Source organism: Procambarus clarkii, unplaced genomic scaffold (assembly GCF_040958095.1).
Source record: "Procambarus clarkii isolate CNS0578487 unplaced genomic scaffold, FALCON_Pclarkii_2.0 HiC_scaffold_116, whole genome shotgun sequence".
Lineage (NCBI taxonomy): Eukaryota > Metazoa > Arthropoda > Malacostraca > Decapoda > Cambaridae > Procambarus > Procambarus clarkii.
Genome location: NW_027189149.1, coordinates 1,001,414 through 1,028,535, shown reverse-complemented (window position 1 = coordinate 1,028,535; position 27,122 = coordinate 1,001,414). Strand labels below are relative to the sequence as shown.

The following is a 27,122-nucleotide window of genomic DNA, read 5'->3' as shown; positions in this document are numbered from 1 at the left end:
CCCTCCCTCCCTCACTCACAAGGGAGAGTGAGTAAGTAATTTCGTAAAAAAAGAGAATAGCATGCCAACAATGGGTAACTATTATAGTTAGGTTCTCGATCATAGTAAACCCGTTGATTTAGAGTTTATTTGCACAATGACCACATCATATTAGATGCCATTTAAATACCAAATCCAGTTCTCCAGTAAATGCAGACACAAGTCTAACACTATTCAACCCATCTCTACCAGCCTTTTCATAACAAACCACTAAGCTACCTAAACCAGTTTCCACACTTATATAAATAGAGAAAAACTTCACCCTATATAACCTATCTCAGAAAACAAACAAAATCAATTAAAATTGCACTAACTGGCAACCCCCCATTCATAAAATCAACTTCTTTCCTTCCACACCAACCATCGTATTTCTTTGCTCGCACATAATCTTTAATCTAAAGTTATTAAATGATATTACTCACCTCACTCTCCTTCTTTCTCCTTCTTTCTCCTTCCTTCCTTCCTTCCTTCCTTCCTTCCTTCCTTCCTTCCTTCCTTCCTTCCTTCCTTCCTTCCTTCCTTCCTTCCTTCCTTCCTTCCTTCCTTCCTTCCTTCCCTCTAACTCGTTGCAGTTGTTCAGCTTCGACCCATCAAACCCGGACTCGACTGACGACTCACTTCTGCTGCTCGTTCCAAGGCTTTTTCCTCATACGATGTTGGCTGGTGTGAAGTAATTACTGCAATTCAAATTAACACGATTCATTAATGTACATAACCAATTAACATAATCGTCTCCTACTTGATTTTGACTAGTTGATAGGGTTGTTTTTGGTCTCCCCGAAGGGAGTGGACCGATCCCAGAGGTACTGCAATACCGGGCCGATCCGCGGCAAAGGTGGAGCAAGCTCCTAGCACTTCGCCATGTTGCAAAAATCAGTTTAATATCGAGGATCCCACATGGGGATCGTATCAGATATTAAGCTGATAAGAACAGATACTACACTTTGATCTTAGCCAAAAGGCCGAGAAGCGATAGGATGCATGGTTGCTCTGCAACACCAGGCAACAATTGCGGCTAGAAACCACGTAGCGAGTTTCAATTGCAAAAGGGCATGTGATTATCGTTGAGTAATATTCGAATTCAAGCATACATATAAACGCCATGCAGTAAAGGCTTTAACCATTTCTTACCTGATCAATGAATTTATATATATATGCAAATTCATGATATTACATGGTTTCATTCATGAGTAGTGAATATGTAACTGGCGGCAAAGTGGTAAACAGACTCGCGTGGCGTTTCACGAATTCGCTCCTGGCCAGGGAGTATAGCGCTTAACTCTAATACATAAACCTCCATTTGTCATGTGTCTTAAGGTAGCTACAGCTTTTGAAAAGTACAATAACGAATTAAAAGTGCAAGGGGCCTGTTACGCCAACGCTCGTCAAAAAATATAAATAGGAGACGTTCTCTCTCTGATACCATAACAGAAAACGAACAGCACTATTACGCGCCAACTATTCCATTTTTGTATATATATCACGACTTTTTCACATCTAACACTTTGCTTGATACATCGTTTTCACAAACCGGAGACGAGGCGAAGCGAGGCAGGGCTGGGTGGCGAGAGGCTAGAGGCTAGAGGCTAGAGGCGAGAGGCGAGAGGCGAGAGGCGAGAGGCGAGAGGCGAGAGACGAGAGACGAGAGACGAGAGACGAGAGACGAGAGACGAGAGACGAGAGACGAGAGACGAGAGACGAGAGACGAGAGACGAGAGACGAGAGACGAGAGACGAGAGACGAGAGACGAGAGACGAGAGACGAGAGACTAGAGACTAGAGACTAGAGACTAGAGACTAGAGACTAGAGACGAGAGACGAGAGACGAGAGACGAGAGACGAGAGACGTGACGTGATGCCATGCCATGCCATGCCATGCCATGCCATGCCATTCAATGCCTTGTGATTCAATACCATGCAGTTCAATGCGATGCGATGCAATGACATGCGATTCGATGCCATGCGAGGCGAGGCGAGGCGATGCATCATCTAACATAACGCGATTCCCTGGAAAACGACTCTGTTGTTGAATGAACAACAAAGCTAAGATATAAGAAGATGTAAGTAATTCGAGAAGTCTGAGTACTGTAGGTACTATAGCAAATTCATTGCTTAATATATGTGAATGTGTAAGGAATCCATCCATCGCTTTTACCGAGTATACAAATACTCGGTCATTGTTGGTGTTTAGGGAGGTAAATGAAGTATTGCAAAGCTAATTACGAAACTAGCTTTCACAATGACATTTGGTGGTTGGTCGCTTTGCAAATTATAGTAGATTCTATATCAATTTTATTCGTTATTTTACGTGAATGAATGTGTGCCTGCATACATTGCCTAAATAAAGAATGTAAATATACGTCGGTGGTGTTTAGAGGGGTGAATGAAGCATTTGAAATCTAAATAGGAAACTAGCATTCAAATGGAGAGGGGTGAGAGTGCAGGTGCGCTTGAACTTGGGTGGGTTCTGGGTTTCATTGACGTATATATTACAGGTGAATGTGTGCATCGAATGCTCGATTGAAGTATATAAATACACATTGTTAGTGTGTATTGAGGTAAATGATGGATTGTAAAGCTAATCAAGACACTGGAATTCACTTTGAGGCTAGTGGCTGGCCGGCTGGCAGGCAAGCGTGGAAGTGGCAAACGATCGTTGAGTTGCCGTGTAAAACCACACCAAAGCAACACCTCCCTCCATCTCAAGTCGAATTTCGTCTTTATTACGCATTGGTACATTCCAGCAATGGTAAATTAAATAGATAAACGTCTAATCTTGATGTATGTATGAATATAATTTCGCCGTCAGAGCCGACTAAGGAATTCCGAGTGATATACACACACACTCCTCCCTCCCTCACTCACAAGGGAGAGTGAGTAAGTAATTTCGTAAAAAAAGAGAATAGCATGCCAACAATGGGTAACTATTATAGTTAGGTTCTCGATCATAGTAAACCCGTTGATTTAGAGTTTATTTGCACAATGACCACATCATATTAGATGCCATTTAAATACCAAATCCAGTTCTCCAGTAAATGCAGACACAAGTCTAACACTATTCAACCCATCTCTACCAGCCTTTTCATAACAAACCACTAAGCTACCTAAACCAGTTTCCACACTTATATAAATAGAGAAAAACTTCACCCTATATAACCTATCTCAGAAAACAAACAAAATCAATTAAAATTGCACTAACTGGCAACCCCCCATTCATAAAATCAACTTCTTTCCTTCCACACCAACCATCGTATTTCTTTGCTCGCACATAATCTTTAATCTAAAGTTATTAAATGATATTACTCACCTCACTCTCCTTCTTTCTCCTTCTTTCTCCTTCCTTCCTTCCTTCCTTCCTTCCTTCCTTCCTTCCTTCCTTCCTTCCTTCCTTCCTTCCTTCCTTCCTTCCTTCCTTCCTTCCTTCCTTCCTTCCCTCTAACTCGTTGCAGTTGTTCAGCTTCGACCCATCAAACCCGGACTCGACTGACGACTCACTTCTGCTGCTCGTTCCAAGGCTTTTTCCTCATACGATGTTGGCTGGTGTGAAGTAATTACTGCAATTCAAATTAACACGATTCATTAATGTACATAACCAATTAACATAATCGTCTCCTACTTGATTTTGACTAGTTGATAGGGTTGTTTTTGGTCTCCCCGAAGGGAGTGGACCGATCCCAGAGGTACTGCAATACCGGGCCGATCCGCGGCAAAGGTGGAGCAAGCTCCTAGCACTTCGCCATGTTGCAAAAATCAGTTTAATATCGAGGATCCCACATGGGGATCGTATCAGATATTAAGCTGATAAGAACAGATACTACACTTTGATCTTAGCCAAAAGGCCGAGAAGCGATAGGATGCATGGTTGCTCTGCAACACCAGGCAACAATTGCGGCTAGAAACCACGTAGCGAGTTTCAATTGCAAAAGGGCATGTGATTATCGTTGAGTACTATTCGAATTCAAGCATACATATAAACGCCATGCAGTAAAGGCTTTAACCATTTCTTACCTGATCAATGAATTTATATATATATGCAAATTCATGATATTACATGGTTTCATTCATGAGTAGTGAATATGTAACTGGCGGCAAAGTGGTAAACAGACTCGCGTGGCGTTTCACGAATTCGCTCCTGGCCAGGGAGTATAGCGCTTAACTCTAATACATAAACCTCCATTTGTCATGTGTCTTAAGGTAGCTACAGCTTTTGAAAAGTATAATAACGAATTAAAAGTGCAAGGGGCCTGTTACGCCAACGCTCGTCAAAAAATATAAATAGGAGACGTTCTCTCTCTGATACCATAACAGAAAACGAACAGCACTATTACGCGCCAACTATTCCATTTTTGTATATATATCACGACTTTTTCACATCTAACACTTTGCTTGATACATCGTTTTCACAAACCGGAGACGAGGCGAAGCGAGGCAGGGCTGGGTGGCGAGAGGCGAGAGGCTAGAGGCTAGAGGCGAGAGGCGAGAGGCGAGAGGCGAGAGGCGAGAGGCGAGAGACGAGAGACGAGAGACGAGAGACGAGAGACGAGAGACGAGAGACGAGAGACGAGAGACGAGAGACGAGAGACGAGAGACGAGAGACGAGAGACGAGAGACTAGAGACTAGAGACTAGAGACTAGAGACGAGAGACGAGAGACGAGAGACGAGAGACGAGAGACGTGACGTGATGCCATGCCATGCCATTCAATGCCTTGTGATTCAATACCATGCAGTTCAATGCGATGCGATGCGATGCAATGACATGCGATTCGATGCCATGCGAGGCGAGGCGATGCATCATCTAACATAACGCGATTCCCTGGAAAACGACTCTGTTGTTGAATGAACAACAAAGTTAAGATATAAGAAGATGTAAGTAATTCGAGAAGTCTGAGTACTGTAGGTACTATAGCAAATTCATTGCTTAATATATGTGAATGTGTAAGGAATCCATCCATCGCTTTTACCGAGTATACAAATACTCGCTCATTGTTGGTGTTTAGGGAGGTAAATGAAGTATTGCAAAGCTAATTACGAAACTAGCTTTCACAATGACATTTGGTGGTTGGTCGCTTTGCAAATTATAGTAGATTCTATATCAATTTTATTCGTTATTTTACGTGAATGAATGTGTGCCTGCATACATTGCCTAAATAAAGAATGTAAATATACGTCGGTGGTGTTTAGAGGGGTGAATGAAGCATTTGAAATCTAAATAGGAAACTAGCATTCAAATGGAGAGGGGTGAGAGTGCAGGTGCGCTTGAACTTGGGTGGGTTCTGGGTTTCATTGACGTATATATTACAGGTGAATGTGTGCATCGAATGCTCGATTGAAGTATATAAATACACATTGTTAGTGTGTATTGAGGTAAATGATGGATTGTAAAGCTAATCAAGACACTGGAATTCACTTTGAGGCTAGTGGCTGGCCGGCTGGCAGGCAAGCGTGGAAGTGGCAAACGATCGTTGAGTTGCCGTGTAAAACCACACCAAAGCAACACCTCCCTCCATCTCAAGTCGAATTTCGTCTTTATTACGCATTGGTACATTCCAGCAATGGTAAATTAAATAGATAAACGTCTAATCTTGATGTATGTATGAATATAATTTCGCCGTCAGAGCCGACTAAGGAATTCCGAGTGATATACACACACACTCCTCCCTCCCTCCCTCCCTCCCTCACAAGGGAGAGTGAGTAATTCTGTAAAAAAAAGAAGAGCATGCCAACAATGGGTAACTATTATAGTTAGGTTCTCGATCATAGTAAACCCGTTGATTTAGAGTTTATTTGCACAATGACTACGTCATATTAGATGCCATTTAAATACCAAATCCAGTTCTCCACTAAATGCAGACACAAGTCTAACACTATTCAACCCATCTCTACCAGCCTTTTCATAACAAACCACTAAGCTATCTAAACCAGTTTCCACACTTATATAAATAGAGAAAAACTTCACCCTATATAACCTATCTCAGAAAACAAACAAAATCAATTAATATTGCACTAACTGGCAACCCCCCCCCCATTCATAAAATCAACTTCTTTCCTTCCACACCAACCATCGTATTTCTTTGCTCGCACATAATCTTTAATCTAAAGTTATTAAATGATATTACTCACCTCACTCTCCTTCTTTCTCCTTCTTTCTCCTTCCTTCCTTCCTTCCTTCCTTCCTTCCTTCCTTCCTTCCTTCCCTCTAACTCGTTGCAGTTGTTCAGCTTCGACCCATCAAACCCGGACTCGACTGACTCACTTCTGCTGCTCGTTCCAAGGCTTTTTCCTCATACGATGTTGGCTGGTGTGAAGTAATTACTGCAATTCAAATTAACACGATTCATTAATGTACATAACCAATTAACATAATCGTCTCCTACTTGATTTTGACTAGTTGATAGGGTTGTTTTTGGTCTCCCCGAAGGGAGTGGACCGATCCCAGAGGTACTGCAATACCGGGCCGATCCGCGGCAAAGGTGGAGCAAGCTCCTAGCACTTCGCCATGTTGCAAAAATCAGTTTAATATCGAGGATCCCACATGGGGATCGTATCAGATATTAAGCTGATAAGAACAGATTTTATTTTCAAAAAATGGTACAGAGTGTCTTTTTACAATGCTTTCATGTAGCCTAGCTTAACATTTTACAGCAAAAGCTAAGGTTTACAAAGGAGCTTTTAGGCAAGTTACATAGTGTGAATTATTTTGGAGCCTAACATTTATACAATACAAAATTTTACATACAAGCTGAATATACATATTATACATATCATTCATACTGTCGTGCTCCAGTGATGTGCTCGATGTACCGCATCCTCGACCATCTGATGGCGTCGCTCACACACAGCTTCCTGAAGGTCGCGAGGTACTTCTTCGAAGCCAATCTCTTCATCAGACGCTCGTTGTGGGGGTCGTACGATCCTAGGGGTCCTACGATGAAGGCGTGGACGGTCACTCTGTTGTACCGCGGCAGGGCCCTCATCTCGGCGGCGAGGTCGGCGTACTTCATCTCCTTTTCGGTCCGTGCTTCTGTGAAGGCGGCTTCTGTGTTCTCGAAGGGGCAGGTGACATCTATGATCAGCAGTTCGTTGTCCTTCTCGATGACGAGGTCGGGCTTCAGAACACTGTCTGCTCTTGGAACTCGCTGGTTTTCTGCTGTCACTTTCCAGTGGCGTCCCAAGGCGGCTGTCTTGATCCTGTCCACCAAGGCGTTGTGGCGTCTTCTGTAGGCGTCCGAGTATGTCATGCAGTGACACATGACATGTGGCAAAGTTTCATTTTGCCAGGCGCATCGTCGGCAGTTCTTGTTGGTGTTTGGTCGTCGGGTGGCTCCATTCAGGGGAAGCAAGTTCAACCTTGCTCGGTGAATGAAGCGCCAGTCAGCAAACGTTGTGTACTCCCCCTCTCTCATGAAGTGGGAGGAGGCTTTTTCTTGAGACACTACACACATCGCCTTTCCTTGGTCTCGCAGGGTGTGTAGGCGGGCGTCGCGAAGTTGTCTGTGATGATTTCTGATGGTTCTGGCTACAATTCTTCTTGCAGCAGCCTTCAAGGTCTTGTCACCACAGGTTATGGAGATGTTTTCCTCCATCAGCTGTCCATGTCGTTTCCATTCTTCCAGAGGCATCTCTTGCCCGAGACCAGATGGTTTGGATAGTGCTGGATCTTCCAGGTAGTTCGGCCTTGGAGAGATAGGAGCAGACATGTTCAGGAGTTACTTCTTCTTCTTCTTCTTGTCTTCTTTTGGCTACAACGAGGCGGCAGTCTTCTCGTGCGATATCCCTTGTATCAACATCTGGCGAGTTTAGGAGTTTGAATGCAGTGTCGATTAGGAATAGGTCAGAGTCTTCTGCTGCTAGAGGGATCCCACAGGATCCTGCTCGTGTGCTGCCATACAGGTATCCGTTGGCTGCGCGGCTTGGTAGGTAGAGGGTCTTCTTGATGTGGGGTTTCAGTGCATCAGTCCAGTTTGGTCCAAGTGGTCTTCTTAAACTGCCAAGTCCTCATGGCAAAGACTGTCGAGGAGAAAACAAATGTCTTCAGTGCGTCGAGTCTCTGCCATGGAGCCAACTTGCTCATGAGAACTTTCTTCCCAAGTTCAATGTACTCGTCGATTAGAGGAGTCGCCAGACATCAGCTTGGAAGCCGACAGGTCGTCCTAAGAACTTGGAGTGTTCTCCCCCAAGTCGATACTGGATGTTTCTTCCGGCGATCTGGAACTGGGTTTCTCTCAAACCCACTGGTGTCTGTCCTGACAAGTGCATGGAGTAGCACTTGTTCGGGTTAAGTGTGAGGTTTGCAGCTTGGCAGGCTCTTCCAACTGTGTTCAGTAGAGCTTGCAACCTCTCTTCTGTCCCGGCTAGTAGGGTGATGTCGTCAGCATATGCCTAGGCAGGGGTGTTTCAGGTCAGGGTCAGCTTCGAGTCCTGTGTTGATTGTAGTCCTCAGGATAGCTTCTATGGCGATGTTGAAGAGGAGTCCACTAATTGGGCATCCTTGTCTGACTCCACAGTTGGCTGGGATCTCTGCTGTTTCGCCGCCAGTTGTCAGGAATCCTTGTGGTGTTTCCATTGGTGATGCTGTTGATGACTGCTAAGAAGTCATCTCCAGCTCCCATCCTCCTGGAGTGCTGCAGAGATGAGCTCAGTTGGGACTGAGCCGAAGGCGTTGGTGATGTCGAGGGAAGCGATGTAATATGTCCTTATTGCCATGCCCTGTTCTTGCTGCATCCAGGTAGTGTTGTAGGACGAAGTTATGTTCTAAAACTCCGTCAGTCGGCATGAATCCTTTCTGGGCAGGGCACAGCACTTTGTTCTCCACGATCCAGTTTCGTAGTCTTGATGAGAGGCAGCCAGTATACAACTTGTATATGGTGCGGCAGAGTGCAATGGGTCTCCAGTTCGTGATGTCAGTCTGGGTCGCCTGGCTTGGGGATGAGCACTGTCCGGGAAGACTTCCAGGCCTCTGGGATCCTCTGTTGACTCAAGCAGATGTTGAAGATTGCTGTGATGACACGGCATTCTGGGTCTGCTCGCTTCCAGTGGCTGTATGTAAGTCTGTCGTCTCCTGGAGCGGTGTTTTCTGTTCTGGAGAGTCTTGTTGCTACTTCACGTTCTCGAAACTCTCCTGTGTCCATTTCTGTGCGGTCTTCAGGTGGTTCAGGGAATGGCAGTGATGATGTCCAAGTTTTGGAGGGGGTCTTGTGCACTAAGTGTGCGGGTAAAGTGCTCCTCGACTCGTTCCTTGGGAATGGCGCAGCGGGCACTTTCACCTGTCGTGATCAATCTGATTGCCCTCCTCCGATTTCTTCTGTAGAGTCGTTGTATGGCAGCACAGTCGTTGACGTCGATTGGAGTTGAAGTCGTCGAACTACCATCAGTTTGGATCTTGAAGTGCTCCTGCATTGTTGTTGTTATCTGCTGCAGAAGCTCGGTGAAGGCGTCCCAGTCTGGGTGGTGGAGGAGATTGTGCAGGGGCGCAGAGAATTCTTCTAATAACCAATGTTCCTCTGCTTCATCTGGAACATTCTCCTCTTGTTGTTGGGGTTGGTCTTGTTCTTCATCGCCGGCGTCGTCTCCACCATCATCATCATCTTCTTGGGGTTGTGACTGGTCTTGGTTGTCAGTGTTGGAGGCTGGAGACAGCGGGGCATCATCATCCGGCTCTGAATAGGGCTAAGAGGGGGGAGAGGGGGTAGGGGGGAAGGATGGGGGGGGATTTGTTGCTGAAGCAGGTGGTGTTGGGTTAGGGGGTTGTCAGGTGCAGGATGGGCTGGAGAGGAGACAGGCGTGGAGTAGGCAGACTGTGGGCTGGGCGGTGGATGAGGAGAGGGGGCGGGTGAGGACTGGGTAGACTGGGGGTTGAGTGACGATCGAGGAGAGGAGGAGGAGGAGGAGGAAGGTGAGGACTGGGCAGGCTGTGGGTTGGGTGGGGAGTTAGGTCTGGGTCGTCGGCGGGCCACTGCATCTTGTTGTCGGTGGGTTCTGCGATGGTTGTTGAGCCCTGTTTTGGTGGTGAAGCTTGAGGTACATGTGGGACACTGGAAATGGTGTCTAACTTCTTCTTCTGCTTGGGGTCTGCCTTCAAAGAATCGTCGTAATGCTTGACATTTGTGTCTGGTTGGGCGGAGTCCTAAGGTTTCAGAGCAACCTGCACATTTCTGAATAGTTGAGGTTATTGGTAGGGTATGGATTTCTCGAAGGTGGCGGGTGAGTGACTGCTGCTTGCTTGTCCATACACATCCTGTATACTTCTTATGGCAAAACGTCTCAGGGCAGCTGAAGTAAGGGGGCAGGGGGAACCAAGTGATGAGCACTTCTCCATCTCGTTGGGGTTGTCGCACAAGGGTCTGTCCATCTGCATCTTCTTCATCTGCTACAGGGGCGATTTGGTCGTTCCTTCCCCGGTTGATAAGTTCTCCAATTTGCTGGCTTAGGGTAGCTGGTTGGGGGTCTTGCTGGGGAGGAGGCGGGCCCAAGGACTGAAGTTCTTCTACTCTTCTATCTTCTGCCCTGGGTGGCGTTGGCGGCTGGTTCTCTTCATCAGGCAGAAACGATGACTGTATCTCTACATCAGTTTCTTCACCAACTGGAGACAGCCTAAGTGGCTGAAGCTCTTCCTCAACTCGGGGCGGCGGCTGGAACTCTTCTTCTTCATCTGCAGGCAGTGTCGGTGGCTGGGACTCTTCTTCTTCGTCTGCAGGCAGTGTCGGTGGCTGGAACTCTTCATTGACTGGAGGCGGGTCCTGGAGCTGGAGCCCAGGAACTTGGTCCCGGGGTGTAGGCTCTGGTGATTCGATGAGGGAGCGCTGTGTTCCATTGTAGAAGCCATCAGCATCGTCTGGGAGGCTCCTGAAGTGGAATTGGGCTGGAGGCGGGTCCTGGAGCTGGAGTCTAGGGTCTCGAACTGGAGGGGTAGGCTCAGGCAGGTCGATGAGGGAGCGCTGTGTTCCATTGTAGAAGCCATCAGCATCGTCTGGGAGGATCCTGAAGCGGAATGGGGCTGGAGGTGGGTCCTGGAGCTGGAGTCCACGGTCTCGGACTCGAGGTGTAGGACTCAGGCAGGTCGATGGTGGAGCGCTGTGTTCCCTCAAAGAAAGCGTCAGCTTCATCTGTTAATTTTCCTGAATTTGTAGTTCCTGAAGTTCATGAAGTCGTCTATCCTGAAGTCGTCATCGCTGCTGAAGTCTTCTTCTTCCAACATCTTTTTCTTTCTTCTAAGACATCTTCTTCTTCCAACATCTTCTTCTTTCTTCTAAGACATCTGCTTGCATCTCCTTCTTTCTTCTAAGACATCTGCTTGCTGCTTATATTGGGCGGCAGCTCATTTCAGCGAGCAATAAAGTCCAGTGTGTTAGGGCCGTTGCTGGATATAGGAGTGGCAGCATATAGGAGTGGCAACGGGATCCTCGCAGTAGGGGTCAATCTTACTCGGAAAAAGCATGGAAGTCCCACGTATCAGGGCCGGCCTCGCCGAGCCCCTCAACAGGAGAACATGGCCTGATGAGAGGGGGGGCAGGTCGGTCGGGGGTGGTCTGTGAGCACTGCAAAAGCAAGTGAGCAATGCACACTAAGTGTGCATCACTAGACAAGAGTTCAGCCAGCTACTCTTGTGCTCAACAGACCTGGGATGCCAACCCGCAAGGGGTGTAGCAAGCCAATCAATGGCAAAGCAAGCTCCTGTAGCTACATGACTATCGCTTTCAGTGGACTCAGCAGCACTAATAACGACGTAGCAGGGTACCTTTGAACCTCTTGAGGCTTGATTACTACACTTTGATCTTAGCCAAAAGGCCGAGAAGCGATAGGATGCATGGTTGCTCTGCAACACCAGGCAACAATTGCGGCTAGAAACCACGTAGCGAGTTTCAATTGCAAAAGGGCATGTGATTATCGTTGAGTACTATTCGAATTCAAGCATACATATAAACGCCATGCAGTAAAGGCTTTAACCATTTCTTACCTGATCAATGAATTTATATATATATGCAAATTCATGATATTACATGGTTTCATTCATGAGTAGTGAATATGTAACTGGCGGCAAAGTGGTAAACAGACTCGCGTGGCGTTTCACGAATTCGCTCCTGGCCAGGGAGTATAGCGCTTAACTCTAATACATAAACCTCCATTTGTCATGTGTCTTAAGGTAGCTACAGCTTTTGAAAAGTATAATAACGAATTAAAAGTGCAAGGGGCCTGTTACGCCAACGCTCGTCAAAAAATATAAATAGGAGACGTTCTCTCTCTGATACCATAACAGAAAACGAACAGCACTATTACGCGCCAACTATTCCATTTTTGTATATATATCACGACTTTTTCACATCTAACACTTTGCTTGATACATCGTTTTCACAAACCGGAGACGAGGCGAAGCGAGGCAGGGCTGGGTGGCGAGAGGCGAGAGGCTAGAGGCTAGAGGCGAGAGGCGAGAGGCGAGAGGCGAGAGGCGAGAGGCGAGAGACGAGAGACGAGAGACGAGAGACGAGAGACGAGAGACGAGAGACGAGAGACGAGAGACGAGAGACGAGAGACGAGAGACGAGAGACGAGAGACGAGAGACGAGAGACTAGAGACTAGAGACTAGAGACTAGAGACTAGAGACGAGAGACGAGAGACGAGAGACGAGAGACGAGAGACGTGACGTGATGCCATGCCATGCCATTCAATGCCTTGTGATTCAATACCATGCAGTTCAATGCGATGCGATGCGATGCGATGCAATGACATGCGATTCGATGCCATGCGAGGCGAGGCGATGCATCATCTAACATAACGCGATTCCCTGGAAAACGACTCTGTTGTTGAATGAACAACAAAGTTAAGATATAAGAAGATGTAAGTAATTCGAGAAGTCTGAGTACTGTAGGTACTATAGCAAATTCATTGCTTAATATATGTGAATGTGTAAGGAATCCATCCATCGCTTTTACCGAGTATACAAATACTCGCTCATTGTTGGTGTTTAGGGAGGTAAATGAAGTATTGCAAAGCTAATTACGAAACTAGCTTTCACAATGACATTTGGTGGTTGGTCGCTTTGCAAATTATAGTAGATTCTATATCAATTTTATTCGTTATTTTACGTGAATGAATGTGTGCCTGCATACATTGCCTAAATAAAGAATGTAAATATACGTCGGTGGTGTTTAGAGGGGTGAATGAAGCATTTGAAATCTAAATAGGAAACTAGCATTCAAATGGAGAGGGGTGAGAGTGCAGGTGCGCTTGAACTTGGGTGGGTTCTGGGTTTCATTGACGTATATATTACAGGTGAATGTGTGCATCGAATGCTCGATTGAAGTATATAAATACACATTGTTAGTGTGTATTGAGGTAAATGATGGATTGTAAAGCTAATCAAGACACTGGAATTCACTTTGAGGCTAGTGGCTGGCCGGCTGGCAGGCAAGCGTGGAAGTGGCAAACGATCGTTGAGTTGCCGTGTAAAACCACACCAAAGCAACACCTCCCTCCATCTCAAGTCGAATTTCGTCTTTATTACGCATTGGTACATTCCAGCAATGGTAAATTAAATAGATAAACGTCTAATCTTGATGTATGTATGAATATAATTTCGCCGTCAGAGCCGACTAAGGAATTCCGAGTGATATACACACACACTCCTCCCTCCCTCCCTCCCTCACTCACAAGGGAGAGTGAGTAGTAATTCTGTAAAAAAAAGAAGAGCATGCCAACAATGGGTAACTATTATAGTTAGGTTCTCGATCATAGTAAACCCGTTGATTTAGAGTTTATTTGCACAATGACTACGTCATATTAGATGCCATTTAAATACCAAATCCAGTTCTCCACTAAATGCAGACACAAGTCTAACACTATTCAACCCATCTCTACCAGCCTTTTCATAACAAACCACTAAGCTATCTAAACCAGTTTCCACACTTATATAAATAGAGAAAAACTTCACCCTATATAACCTATCTCAGAAAACAAACAAAATCAATTAATATTGCACTAACTGGCAACCCCCCCCCATTCATAAAATCAACTTCTTTCCTTCCACACCAACCATCGTATTTCTTTGCTCGCACATAATCTTTAATCTAAAGTTATTAAATGATATTACTCACCTCACTCTCCTTCTTTCTCCTTCTTTCTCCTTCCTTCCTTCCTTCCTTCCTTCCTTCCTTCCTTCCTTCCTTCCCTCTAACTCGTTGCAGTTGTTCAGCTTCGACCCATCAAACCCGGACTCGACTGACTCACTTCTGCTGCTCGTTCCAAGGCTTTTTCCTCATACGATGTTGGCTGGTGTGAAGTAATTACTGCAATTCAAATTAACACGATTCATTAATGTACATAACCAATTAACATAATCGTCTCCTACTTGATTTTGACTAGTTGATAGGGTTGTTTTTGGTCTCCCCGAAGGGAGTGGACCGATCCCAGAGGTACTGCAATACCGGGCCGATCCGCGGCAAAGGTGGAGCAAGCTCCTAGCACTTCGCCATGTTGCAAAAATCAGTTTAATATCGAGGATCCCACATGGGGATCGTATCAGATATTAAGCTGATAAGAACAGATACTACACTTTGATCTTAGCCAAAAGGCCGAGAAGCGATAGGATGCATGGTTGCTCTGCAACACCAGGCAACAATTGCGGCTAGAAACCACGTAGCGAGTTTCAATTGCAAAAGGGCATGTGATTATCGTTGAGTACTATTCGAATTCAAGCATACATATAAACGCCATGCAGTAAAGGCTTTAACCATTTCTTACCTGATCAATGAATTTATATATATATGCAAATTCATGATATTACATGGTTTCATTCATGAGTAGTGAATATGTAACTGGCGGCAAAGTGGTAAACAGACTCGCGTGGCGTTTCACGAATTCGCTCCTGGCCAGGGAGTATAGCGCTTAACTCTAATACATAAACCTCCATTTGTCATGTGTCTTAAGGTAGCTACAGCTTTTGAAAAGTATAATAACGAATTAAAAGTGCAAGGGGCCTGTTACGCCAACGCTCGTCAAAAAATATAAATAGGAGACGTTCTCTCTCTGATACCATAACAGAAAACGAACAGCACTATTACGCGCCAACTATTCCATTTTTGTATATATATCACGACTTTTTCACATCTAACACTTTGCTTGATACATCGTTTTCACAAACCGGAGACGAGGCGAAGCGAGGCAGGGCTGGGTGGCGAGAGGCGAGAGGCTAGAGGCTAGAGGCGAGAGGCGAGAGGCGAGAGGCGAGAGGCGAGAGGCGAGAGACGAGAGACGAGAGACGAGAGACGAGAGACGAGAGACGAGAGACGAGAGACGAGAGACGAGAGACGAGAGACGAGAGACGAGAGACGAGAGACGAGAGACTAGAGACTAGAGACTAGAGACGAGAGACGAGAGACGAGAGACGAGAGACGAGAGACGTGACGTGATGCCATGCCATGCCATTCAATGCCTTGTGATTCAATACCATGCAGTTCAATGCGATGCGATGCGATGCGATGCAATGACATGCGATTCGATGCCATGCGAGGCGAGGCGATGCATCATCTAACATAACGCGATTCCCTGGAAAACGACTCTGTTGTTGAATGAACAACAAAGTTAAGATATAAGAAGATGTAAGTAATTCGAGAAGTCTGAGTACTGTAGGTACTATAGCAAATTCATTGCTTAATATATGTGAATGTGTAAGGAATCCATCCATCGCTTTTACCGAGTATACAAATACTCGCTCATTGTTGGTGTTTAGGGAGGTAAATGAAGTATTGCAAAGCTAATTACGAAACTAGCTTTCACAATGACATTTGGTGGTTGGTCGCTTTGCAAATTATAGTAGATTCTATATCAATTTTATTCGTTATTTTACGTGAATGAATGTGTGCCTGCATACATTGCCTAAATAAAGAATGTAAATATACGTCGGTGGTGTTTAGAGGGGTGAATGAAGCATTTGAAATCTAAATAGGAAACTAGCATTCAAATGGAGAGGGGTGAGAGTGCAGGTGCGCTTGAACTTGGGTGGGTTCTGGGTTTCATTGACGTATATATTACAGGTGAATGTGTGCATCGAATGCTCGATTGAAGTATATAAATACACATTGTTAGTGTGTATTGAGGTAAATGATGGATTGTAAAGCTAATCAAGACACTGGAATTCACTTTGAGGCTAGTGGCTGGCCGGCTGGCAGGCAAGCGTGGAAGTGGCAAACGATCGTTGAGTTGCCGTGTAAAACCACACCAAAGCAACACCTCCCTCCATCTCAAGTCGAATTTCGTCTTTATTACGCATTGGTACATTCCAGCAATGGTAAATTAAATAGATAAACGTCTAATCTTGATGTATGTATGAATATAATTTCGCCGTCAGAGCCGACTAAGGAATTCCGAGTGATATACACACACACTCCTCCCTCCCTCCCTCCCTCACAAGGGAGAGTGAGTAATTCTGTAAAAAAAAGAAGAGCATGCCAACAATGGGTAACTATTATAGTTAGGTTCTCGATCATAGTAAACCCGTTGATTTAGAGTTTATTTGCACAATGACTACGTCATATTAGATGCCATTTAAATACCAAATCCAGTTCTCCACTAAATGCAGACACAAGTCTAACACTATTCAACCCATCTCTACCAGCCTTTTCATAACAAACCACTAAGCTATCTAAACCAGTTTCCACACTTATATAAATAGAGAAAAACTTCACCCTATATAACCTATCTCAGAAAACAAACAAAATCAATTAATATTGCACTAACTGGCAACCCCCCCCCATTCATAAAATCAACTTCTTTCCTTCCACACCAACCATCGTATTTCTTTGCTCGCACATAATCTTTAATCTAAAGTTATTAAATGATATTACTCACCTCACTCTCCTTCTTTCTCCTTCTTTCTCCTTCCTTCCTTCCTTCCTTCCTTCCTTCCTTCCTTCCTTCCCTCTAACTCGTTGCAGTTGTTCAGCTTCGACCCATCAAACCCGGACTCGACTGACTCACTTCTGCTGCTCGTTCCAAGGCTTTTTCCTCATACGATGTTGGCTGGTGTGAAGTAATTACTGCAATTCAAATTAACACGATTCATTAATGTACATAACCAATTAACATAATCGTCTCCTACTTGATTTTGACTAGTTGATAGGGTTGTTTTTGGTCTCCCCGAAGGGAGTGGACCGATCCCAGAGGTACTGCAATACCGGGCCGATCCGCGGCAAAGGTGGAGCAAGCTCCTAGCACTTCGCCATGTTGCAAAAATCAGTTTAATATCGAGGATCCCACATGGGGATCGTATCAGATATTAAGCTGATAAGAACAGATACTACACTTTGATCTTAGCCAAAAGGCCGAGAAGCGATAGGATGCATGGTTGCTCTGCAACACCAGGCAACAATTGCGGCTAGAAACCACGTAGCGAGTTTCAATTGCAAAAGGGCATGTGATTATCGTTGAGTACTATTCGAATTCAAGCATACATATAAACGCCATGCAGTAAAGGCTTTAACCATTTCTTACCTGATCAATGAATTTATATATATATGCAAATTCATGATATTACATGGTTTCATTCATGAGTAGTGAATATGTAACTGGCGGCAAAGTGGTAAACAGACTCGCGTGGCGTTTCACGAATTCGCTCCTGGCCAGGGAGTATAGCGCTTAACTCTAATACATAAACCTCCATTTGTCATGTGTCTTAAGGTAGCTACAGCTTTTGAAAAGTACAATAACGAATTAAAAGTGCAAGGGGCCTGTTACGCCAACGCTCGTCAAAAAATATAAATAGGAGACGTTCTCTCTCTGATACCATAACAGAAAACGAACAGCACTATTACGCGCCAACTATTCCATTTTTGTATATATATCACGACTTTTTCACATCTAACACTTTGCTTGATACATCGTTTTCACAAACCGGAGACGAGGCGAAGCGAGGCAGGGCTGGGTGGCGAGAGGCGAGAGGCTAGAGGCTAGAGGCGAGAGGCGAGAGGCGAGAGGCGAGAGGCGAGAGGCGAGAGACGAGAGACGAGAGAGCGAGAGGACGAGAGACGAGAGACGAGAGACGAGAGACGAGAGACGAGAGACGAGAGACGAGAGACGAGAGACGAGAGACGAGAGACGAGAGACGAGAGACTAGAGACTAGAGACTAGAGACTAGAGACGAGAGACGAGAGACGAGAGACGAGAGACGAGAGACGTGACGTGATGCCATGCCATGCCATTCAATGCCTTGTGATTCAATACCATGCAGTTCAATGCGATGCGATGCGATGCAATGACATGCGATTCGATGCCATGCGAGGCGAGGCGAGGCGATGCATCATCTAACATAACGCGATTCCCTGGAAAACGACTCTGTTGTTGAATGAACAACAAAGTTAAGATATAAGAAGATGTAAGTAATTCGAGAAGTCTGAGTACTGTAGGTACTATAGCAAATTCATTGCTTAATATATGTGAATGTGTAAGGAATCCATCCATCGCTTTTACCGAGTATACAAATACTCGGTCATTGTTGGTGTTTAGGGAGGTAAATGAAGTATTGCAAAGCTAATTACGAAACTAGCTTTCACAATGACATTTGGTGGTTGGTCGCTTTGCAAATTATAGTAGATTCTATATCAATTTTATTCGTTATTTTACGTGAATGAATGTGTGCCTGCATACATTGCCTAAATAAAGAATGTAAATATACGTCGGTGGTGTTTAGAGGGGTGAATGAAGCATTTGAAATCTAAATAGGAAACTAGCATTCAAATGGAGAGGGGTGAGAGTGCAGGTGCGCTTGAACTTGGGTGGGTTCTGGGTTTCATTGACGTATATATTACAGGTGAATGTGTGCATCGAATGCTCGATTGAAGTATATAAATACACATTGTTAGTGTGTATTGAGGTAAATGATGGATTGTAAAGCTAATCAAGACACTGGAATTCACTTTGAGGCTAGTGGCTGGCCGGCTGGCAGGCAAGCGTGGAAGTGGCAAACGATCGTTGAGTTGCCGTGTAAAACCACACCAAAGCAACACCTCCCTCCATCTCAAGTCGAATTTCGTCTTTATTACGCATTGGTACATTCCAGCAATGGTAAATTAAATAGATAAACGTCTAATCTTGATGTATGTATGAATATAATTTCGCCGTCAGAGCCGACTAAGGAATTCCGAGTGATATACACACACACTCCTCCCTCCCTCCCTCCCTCACAAGGGAGAGTGAGTAGTAATTCTGTAAAAAAAAGAAGAGCATGCCAACAATGGGTAACTATTATAGTTAGGTTCTCGATCATAGTAAACCCGTTGATTTAGAGTTTATTTGCACAATGACTACGTCATATTAGATGCCATTTAAATACCAAATCCAGTTCTCCACTAAATGCAGACACAAGTCTAACACTATTCAACCCATCTCTACCAGCCTTTTCATAACAAACCACTAAGCTATCTAAACCAGTTTCCACACTTATATAAATAGAGAAAAACTTCACCCTATATAACCTATCTCAGAAAACAAACAAAATCAATTAATATTGCACTAACTGGCAACCCCCCCCCCCATTCATAAAATCAACTTCTTTCCTTCCACACCAACCATCGTATTTCTTTGCTCGCACATAATCTTTAATCTAAAGTTATTAAATGATATTACTCACCTCACTCTCCTTCTTTCTCCTTCTTCTTCCTTCCTTCCTTCCTTCCTTCCTTCCTTCCTTCCTTCCTTCCTTCCTTCCCTCTAACTCGTTGCAGTTGTTCAGCTTCGACCCATCAAACCCGGACTCGACTGACTCACTTCTGCTGCTCGTTCCAAGGCTTTTTCCTCATACGATGTTGGCTGGTGTGAAGTAATTACTGCAATTCAAATTAACACGATTCATTAATGTACATAACCAATTAACATAATCGTCTCCTACTTGATTTTGACTAGTTGATAGGGTTGTTTTTGGTCTCCCCGAAGGGAGTGGACCGATCCCAGAGGTACTGCAATACCGGGCCGATCCGCGGCAAAGGTGGAGCAAGCTCCTAGCACTTCGCCATGTTGCAAAAATCAGTTTAATATCGAGGATCCCACATGGGGATCGTATCAGATATTAAGCTGATAAGAACAGATTTTATTTTCAAAAAATGGTACAGAGTGTCTTTTTACAATGCTTTCATGTAGCCTAGCTTAACATTTTACAGCAAAAGCTAAGGTTTACAAAGGAGCTTTTAGATAAGTTACATAGTGTGAATTATTTTGAGCCTAACATTTATACAATACAAAATTTTACATACAAGCTAATATACATATTATACATATCATTCATACTGTCGTGCTCCAGTGATGTGCTCGATGTACCGCATCCTCGACCATCTGATGGCGTCGCTCACACACAGCTTCCTGAAGGTCGCGAGGTACTTCTTCGAAGCCAATCTCTTCATCAGACGCTCGTTGTGGGGGTCGTACGATCCTAGGGGTCCTACGATGAAGGCGTGGACGGTCACTCTGTTGTACCGCGGCAGGGCCCTCATCTCGGCGGCGAGGTCGGCGTACTTCATCTCCTTTTCGGTCCGTGCTTCCTGTGAAGGCGGCTTCTGTGTTCTCGAAGGGGCAGGTGACATCTATGATCAGCAGTTCGTTGTCCTTCTCAATGACGAGGTCGGGCTTCAGAACACTGTCTGCTCTTGGAACTCGCTGGTTTTCTGCTGTCACTTTCCAGTGGCGTCCCAAGGCGGCTGTCTTGATCCTGTCCACCAAGGCGTTGTGGCGTCTTCTGTAGGCGTCCGAGTATGTCATGCAGTGACACATGACATGTGGCAAAGTTTCATTTTGCCAGGCGCATCGTCGGCAGTTCTTGTTGGTGTTTGGTCGTCGGGTGGCTCCATTCAGGGGAAGCAAGTTCAACCTTGCTCGGTGAATGAAGCGCCAGTCAGCAAACGTTGTGTACTCCCCCTCTCTCATGAAGTGGGAGGAGGCTTTTTCTTGAGACACTACACACATCGCCTTTCCTTGGTCTCGCAGGGTGTGTAGGCGGGCGTCGCGAAGTTGTCTGTGATGGTTTCTGATGGTTCTGGCTACAATTCTTCTTGCAGCAGCCTTCAAGGTCTTGTCACCACAGGTTATGGAGATGTTTTCTCCATCAGCTGTCCATGTCGTTTCCATTCTTCCAGAGGCATCTCTTGCCCGAGACCAGATGGTTTGGATAGTGCTGGATCTTCCAGGTAGTTCGGCCTTGGAGAGATAGGAGCAGACATGTTCAGGAGTTACTTCTTCTTCTTCTTCTTGTCTTCTTTTGGCCACTACGAGGCGGCAGTCTTCTCGTGCGATATCCCTTGTATCAACATCTGGCGAGTTTAGGAGTTTGAATGCAGTGTCGATTAGGAATAGGTCGGAGTCTTCTGCTGCTAGAGGGATCCCACAGGATCCTGCTCGTGTGCTGCCATACAGGTATCCGTTGGCTGCGCGGCTTGGTAGGTAGAGGGTCTTCTTGATGTGGGGCTTCAATGCGTCGTCTAGTTTGGTCCAAGTGGTCTTCTTAAACTGCCAAGTCCTCATGGCAAAGACTGTCGAGGAGAAAACAAATGTCTTCAGTGCGTCGAGTCTCTGCCATGGGGCCAACTTGCTCATGAGAACTTTCTTCCCAAGTTCAATGTACTCGTCGATTGAGGAGTCTCCAGACATCAGCTGGAAGCCGACAGGGCGTCCTAAGAACTTGGAGTGTTCTCCCCCAAGTCGATACTGGATGTTTCTTCCGGCGATCTGGAACTGGGTTTCTCTCAGACCCACTGGTGTCTGTCCTGACAAGTGCATGGAGTAGCACTTGTTCGGGTTGAGTGTGAGGTTTGCAGCTTGGCAGGCTCTTCCAACTGTGTTCAGTAGAGCTTGCAACCTCTCTTCTGTCCCGGCTAGCAAGGTGATGTCGTCAGCATATGCTAGGCAGGGGTGTTTCAGGTCAGGGTCAGCTTCGAGTCCTGTGTTGATTGCAGTCCTCAGGATAGCTTCTATGGCGATGTTGAAGAGGAGTCCACTAATTGGGCATCCTTGTCTGACTCCACAGTTGGCTGGGATCTCTGCTGTTTCGCCGCCGGTTGTCATAATCCTTGTGGTGTTTCCGTTGGTGATGCTGTTGACGACTGCTAAGAAGTCATCTCCAGCTCCCATCCTCTGGAGTGCTGCAGAGATGAGCTCAGTTGGGACTGAGCCGAAGGCGTTGGTGATGTCTAGGGAAGCGATGTATATGTCCTTATTGCCATGCCCTGTTCTTGCTGCATCCAGGTAGTGTTGTAGGACGAAGTTATGTTCTAAAACTCCGTCAGTCGGCATGAATCCTTTCTGGGCAGGGCACAGCACTTTGTTCTCCACGATCCAGTTTCGTAGTCTTGATGAGAGGCAGCCAGGTATACAACTTGTATATGGTGCGGCAGAGTGCAATGGGTCTCCAGTTCGTGATGTCGTCTGGGTCGCCTGGCTTGGGGATGAGCACTGTCCGGGAAGACTTCCAGGCCTCTGGGATCCTCTGTTGACTCAAGCAGATGTTGAAGATTGCTGTGATGACACGGCATTCTGGGTCTGCTCGCTTCCAGTGGCTGTATGTAAGTCTGTCGTCTCCTGGAGCGGTGTTTTCTGTTCTGGAGAGTCTTGTTGCTACTTCACGTTCTCGAAACTCTCCTGTGTCCATTTCTGTGCGGTCTTCAGGTGGTTCAGGAATGGCAGTGATGATGTCAAAGTTTTGGAGGGGGTCTTGTGCACTAAGTGTGCGGGTAAAGTGCTCCTCGACTCGTTCCTTGGGAATGGCGCAGCGGGCACTTTCACCTGTCGTGATCAATCTGATTGCCCTCCTCCGATTTCTTCTGTAGAGTCGTTGTATGGCAGCACAGTCGTTGACGTCGATTGGAGATTGAAGTCGTCGAACTACCATCAGTTTGGATCTTGAAGTGCTCCTGCATTGTTGTTGTTATCTGCTGCAGAAGCTCGGTGAAGGCGTCCCAGTCTGGGTGGTGGAGGAGATTGTGCAGGGGCGCAGAGAATTCTTCTAATAACCAATGTTCCTCTGCTTCATCTGTAACATTCTCCTCTTGTTGTCGGGGTTGGTCTTGTTCTTCATCGCCGGCGTCGTCTCCACCATCATCATCATCTTCTTGGGGTTGTGACTGGTCTTGGTTGTCAGTGTTGGAGGACTGGAGACAGTGGGGCATCATCATCAGGCTCTGGAATAGGGCTAAGAGGGGGGAGAGGGGGTAGGGGGAAGGATGGGGGGGGATTTGTTGCTGAGGCAGGTGGTGTTGGGTTAGAGGGTTGTCAGGTGCAGGATGGGCTGGAGAGGAGACTGGTGTGGAGTAGGCAGACTGTGGGCTGGGCGGTGGATGAGGAGAGGGGGCAGGTGAGGACTGGGCAGACTGGGGGTTGAGTGAGGATCGAGGAGAGGAGGAGGAGGAGGAAGGTGAGGACTGGGCAGGCTGTGGGTTGGGTGGGGAGTTAGGTCTGGGTGGTCGGCGGGCCACTGCATCTTGTTGTCGGTGGGTTCTGCGATGGTTGTTGAGCCCTGTTTTGGTTGTGAAGCTTGAAGTACATGTGGGACACTGGAAATGGTGTCTAACTTCTTCTTCTACTTGGGGTCTGCCTTCAAAGAATCGTCGTAATGCTTGGCATTTGTGTCTGGTTGGGCGAAGTCCTAAGGTTTCAGAACAACCTGCACACTTCTGAATAGTCGAGGTTATTGGTAGGGTATGGATTTCTCGAAGGTGGCGGGTGAGTGACTGCTGCTTGCTTGTCCATACACATCCTGTATACTTCTTATGGCAAAACGTCTCAGGGCAGCTGAAGTAAGGGGGCAGGGGGAACCAAGTGATGAGCACTTCTCCATCTCGTTGGGGTTGTCGCACAAGGGTCTGTCCATCTGCATCTTCTTCATCTGCTACAGGGGCGAGTTGGTCGTTCCTTCCCTGGTTGATAAGTTCTCCAATTTGCTGGCTGAGGGTAGCTGGTTGGGGGTCTTGCTGGGGAGGAGGCGGGCCCAAGGACTGAAGCTCTTCTTCACTTACATCTTCTGCCCTGGGTGGCGTCGGCGGCTGGTTCTCTTCATCAGGTAAAAACGATGACTGTATCTCCACATCAGTTTCTTCACCAACTGGAGACAGCCTGAGTGGCTGAAGCTCTTCCTCAACTCGGGGCGGCGGCTGGAACTCTTCTTCTTCTTCTGCAGGCAGTGTCGGTGGCTGGGACTCTTCTTCTTCGTCTGCAGGCAGTGTCGGTGGCTGGAACTCTTCATTAACTGGAGGCGGGTCCCGGAGCTGGAGCCCAGGAACTTGGTCCCGGGGTGTAGGCTCTGGTGATTCGATGAGGGAGCGCTGTGTTCCATTGTAGAAGCCATCAGCATCGTCTGGGAGGCTCCTGAAGCGGAATTGGGCTGGAGGCGGGTCCTGGAGCTGGGGCTGGAGTCTAGGGTCTCGAACTGGAGGGGTAGGCTCAGGCAGGTCGATGAGGGAGCGCTGTGTTCCATTGTAGAAGCCATCAGCATCGTCTGGGAGGATCCTGAAGCGAAATGGGGCTGGAGGTGGGTCCTGGAGCTGGAGTCCACGGTCTCGGACTCGAGGTGTAGGCTCAGGCAGGTCGATGGTGGAGCGCTGTGTTCCCTCAAAGAAAGCGTCAGCTTCATCTGTAATTTTCCTGAATTTGTAGTTCCTGAAGTTCATGAAGTCGTCTATCCTGAAGTCGTCATCGCTGCTGAAGTCTTCTTCTTCCAACATCTTTTTCTTTCTTCTAAGACATCTTCTTCTTCCAACATCTTCTTCTTTCTTCTAAGACATCTGCTTGCATCTCCTTCTTTCTTCTAAGACATCTGCTTGCTGCTTATATTGGGCGGCAGCTCATTTCAGCGAGCAATAAAGTCCAGTGTGTTAGGGCCGTTGCTGGATATAGGAGTGGCAGCATATAGGAGTGGCAACGGGATCCTCGCAGTAGGGGTCAATCTTACTCGGAAAAAGCATGGAAGTCCCACGTATCAGGGCCGGCCTCGCCGAGCCCCTCAACAGGAGAACATGGCCTGATGAGAGGGGGGGCAGGTCGGTCGGGGGTGGTCTGTGAGCACTGCAAAAGCAAGTGAGCAATGCACACTAAGTGTGCATCACTAGACAAGAGTTCAGCCAGCTACTCTTGTGCTCAACAGACCTGGGATGCCAACCCGCAAGGGGTGTAGCAAGCCAATCAATGGCAAAGCAAGCTCCTGTAGCTACATGACTATCGCTTTCAGTGGACTCAGCGCACTAATAACGACGTAGCAGGGTACCTTTGAACCTCTTGAGGCTTGATTACTACACTTTGATCTTAGCCAAAAGGCCGAGAAGCGATAGGATGCATGGTTGCTCTGCAACACCAGGCAACAATTGCGGCTAGAAACCACGTAGCGAGTTTCAATTGCAAAAGGGCATGTGATTATCGTTGAGTACTATTCGAATTCAAGCATACATATAAACGCCATGCAGTAAAGGCTTTAACCATTTCTTACCTGATCAATGAATTTATATATATATGCAAATTCATGATATTACATGGTTTCATTCATGAGTAGTGAATATGTAACTGGCGGCAAAGTGGTAAACAGACTCGCGTGGCGTTTCACGAATTCGCTCCTGGCCAGGGAGTATAGCGCTTAACTCTAATACATAAACCTCCATTTGTCATGTGTCTTAAGGTAGCTACAGCTTTTGAAAAGTATAATAACGAATTAAAAGTGCAAGGGGCCTGTTACGCCAACGCTCGTCAAAAAATATAAATAGGAGACGTTCTCTCTCTGATACCATAACAGAAAACGAACAGCACTATTACGCGCCAACTATTCCATTTTTGTATATATATCACGACTTTTTCACATCTAACACTTTGCTTGATACATCGTTTTCACAAACCGGAGACGAGGCGAAGCGAGGCAGGGCTGGGTGGCGAGAGGCGAGAGGCTAGAGGCTAGAGGCGAGAGGCGAGAGGCGAGAGGCGAGAGGCGAGAGGCGAGAGACGAGAGACGAGAGGCGAGAGGCGAGAGGCGAGAGACGAGAGACGAGAGACGAGAGACGAGAGACGAGAGACGAGAGACGAGAGACGAGAGACGAGAGACGAGAGACGAGAGACTAGAGACTAGAGACTAGAGACTAGAGACGAGAGACGAGAGACGAGAGACGAGAGACGAGAGACGTGACGTGATGCCATGCCATGCCATTCAATGCCTTGTGATTCAATACCATGCAGTTCAATGCGATGCGATGCGATGCGATGCAATGACATGCGATTCGATGCCATGCGAGGCGAGGCGATGCATCATCTAACATAACGCGATTCCCTGGAAAACGACTCTGTTGTTGAATGAACAACAAAGTTAAGATATAAGAAGATGTAAGTAATTCGAGAAGTCTGAGTACTGTAGGTACTATAGCAAATTCATTGCTTAATATATGTGAATGTGTAAGGAATCCATCCATCGCTTTTACCGAGTATACAAATACTCGCTCATTGTTGGTGTTTAGGGAGGTAAATGAAGTATTGCAAAGCTAATTACGAAACTAGCTTTCACAATGACATTTGGTGGTTGGTCGCTTTGCAAATTATAGTAGATTCTATATCAATTTTATTCGTTATTTTACGTGAATGAATGTGTGCCTGCATACATTGCCTAAATAAAGAATGTAAATATACGTCGGTGGTGTTTAGAGGGGTGAATGAAGCATTTGAAATCTAAATAGGAAACTAGCATTCAAATGGAGAGGGGTGAGAGTGCAGGTGCGCTTGAACTTGGGTGGGTTCTGGGTTTCATTGACGTATATATTACAGGTGAATGTGTGCATCGAATGCTCGATTGAAGTATATAAATACACATTGTTAGTGTGTATTGAGGTAAATGATGGATTGTAAAGCTAATCAAGACACTGGAATTCACTTTGAGGCTAGTGGCTGGCCGGCTGGCAAGCGTGGAAGTGGCAAACGATCGTTGAGTTGCCGTGTAAAACCACACCAAAGCAACACCTCCCTCCATCTCAAGTCGAATTTCGTCTTTATTACGCATTGGTACATTCCAGCAATGGTAAATTCAATAGATAAACGTCTAATCTTGATGTATGTATGAATATAATTTCGCCGTCAGAGCCGACTAAGGAATT

At 46.1% G+C, this 27,122-nt stretch overlaps 4 non-coding genes and 2 pseudogenes across 4 annotated transcripts; all 6 read right to left on the bottom strand.

The window, feature by feature from the left end:
* Window positions 1-820: 820 nt before the first annotated feature.
* LOC138360661 (U2 spliceosomal RNA) lies at window positions 821-1,013 on the bottom strand. The gene has a single exon (XR_011226554.1). It is a non-coding gene; the product is annotated as a U2 spliceosomal RNA (small nuclear RNA).
* A 2,683-nt stretch (window positions 1,014-3,696) lies between these two features.
* LOC138360660 (U2 spliceosomal RNA) lies at window positions 3,697-3,889 on the bottom strand. The gene has a single exon (XR_011226553.1). It is a non-coding gene; the product is annotated as a U2 spliceosomal RNA (small nuclear RNA).
* Window positions 3,890-6,455: 2,566 nt separating this feature from the next.
* On the bottom strand, window positions 6,456-6,631 carry LOC138360726 (U2 spliceosomal RNA; annotated as a pseudogene).
* Window positions 6,632-14,422: 7,791 nt separating this feature from the next.
* Window positions 14,423-14,615, bottom strand: LOC138360659 (U2 spliceosomal RNA). Its single transcript, XR_011226552.1, has one exon. It is a non-coding gene; the product is annotated as a U2 spliceosomal RNA (small nuclear RNA).
* A 2,555-nt stretch (window positions 14,616-17,170) lies between these two features.
* On the bottom strand, window positions 17,171-17,363 carry LOC138360658 (U2 spliceosomal RNA). Its single transcript, XR_011226551.1, has one exon. It is a non-coding gene; the product is annotated as a U2 spliceosomal RNA (small nuclear RNA).
* Window positions 17,364-19,954: 2,591 nt separating this feature from the next.
* On the bottom strand, window positions 19,955-20,130 carry LOC138360725 (U2 spliceosomal RNA; annotated as a pseudogene).
* Between the last annotated feature and the right edge of the window lie 6,992 nt (window positions 20,131-27,122).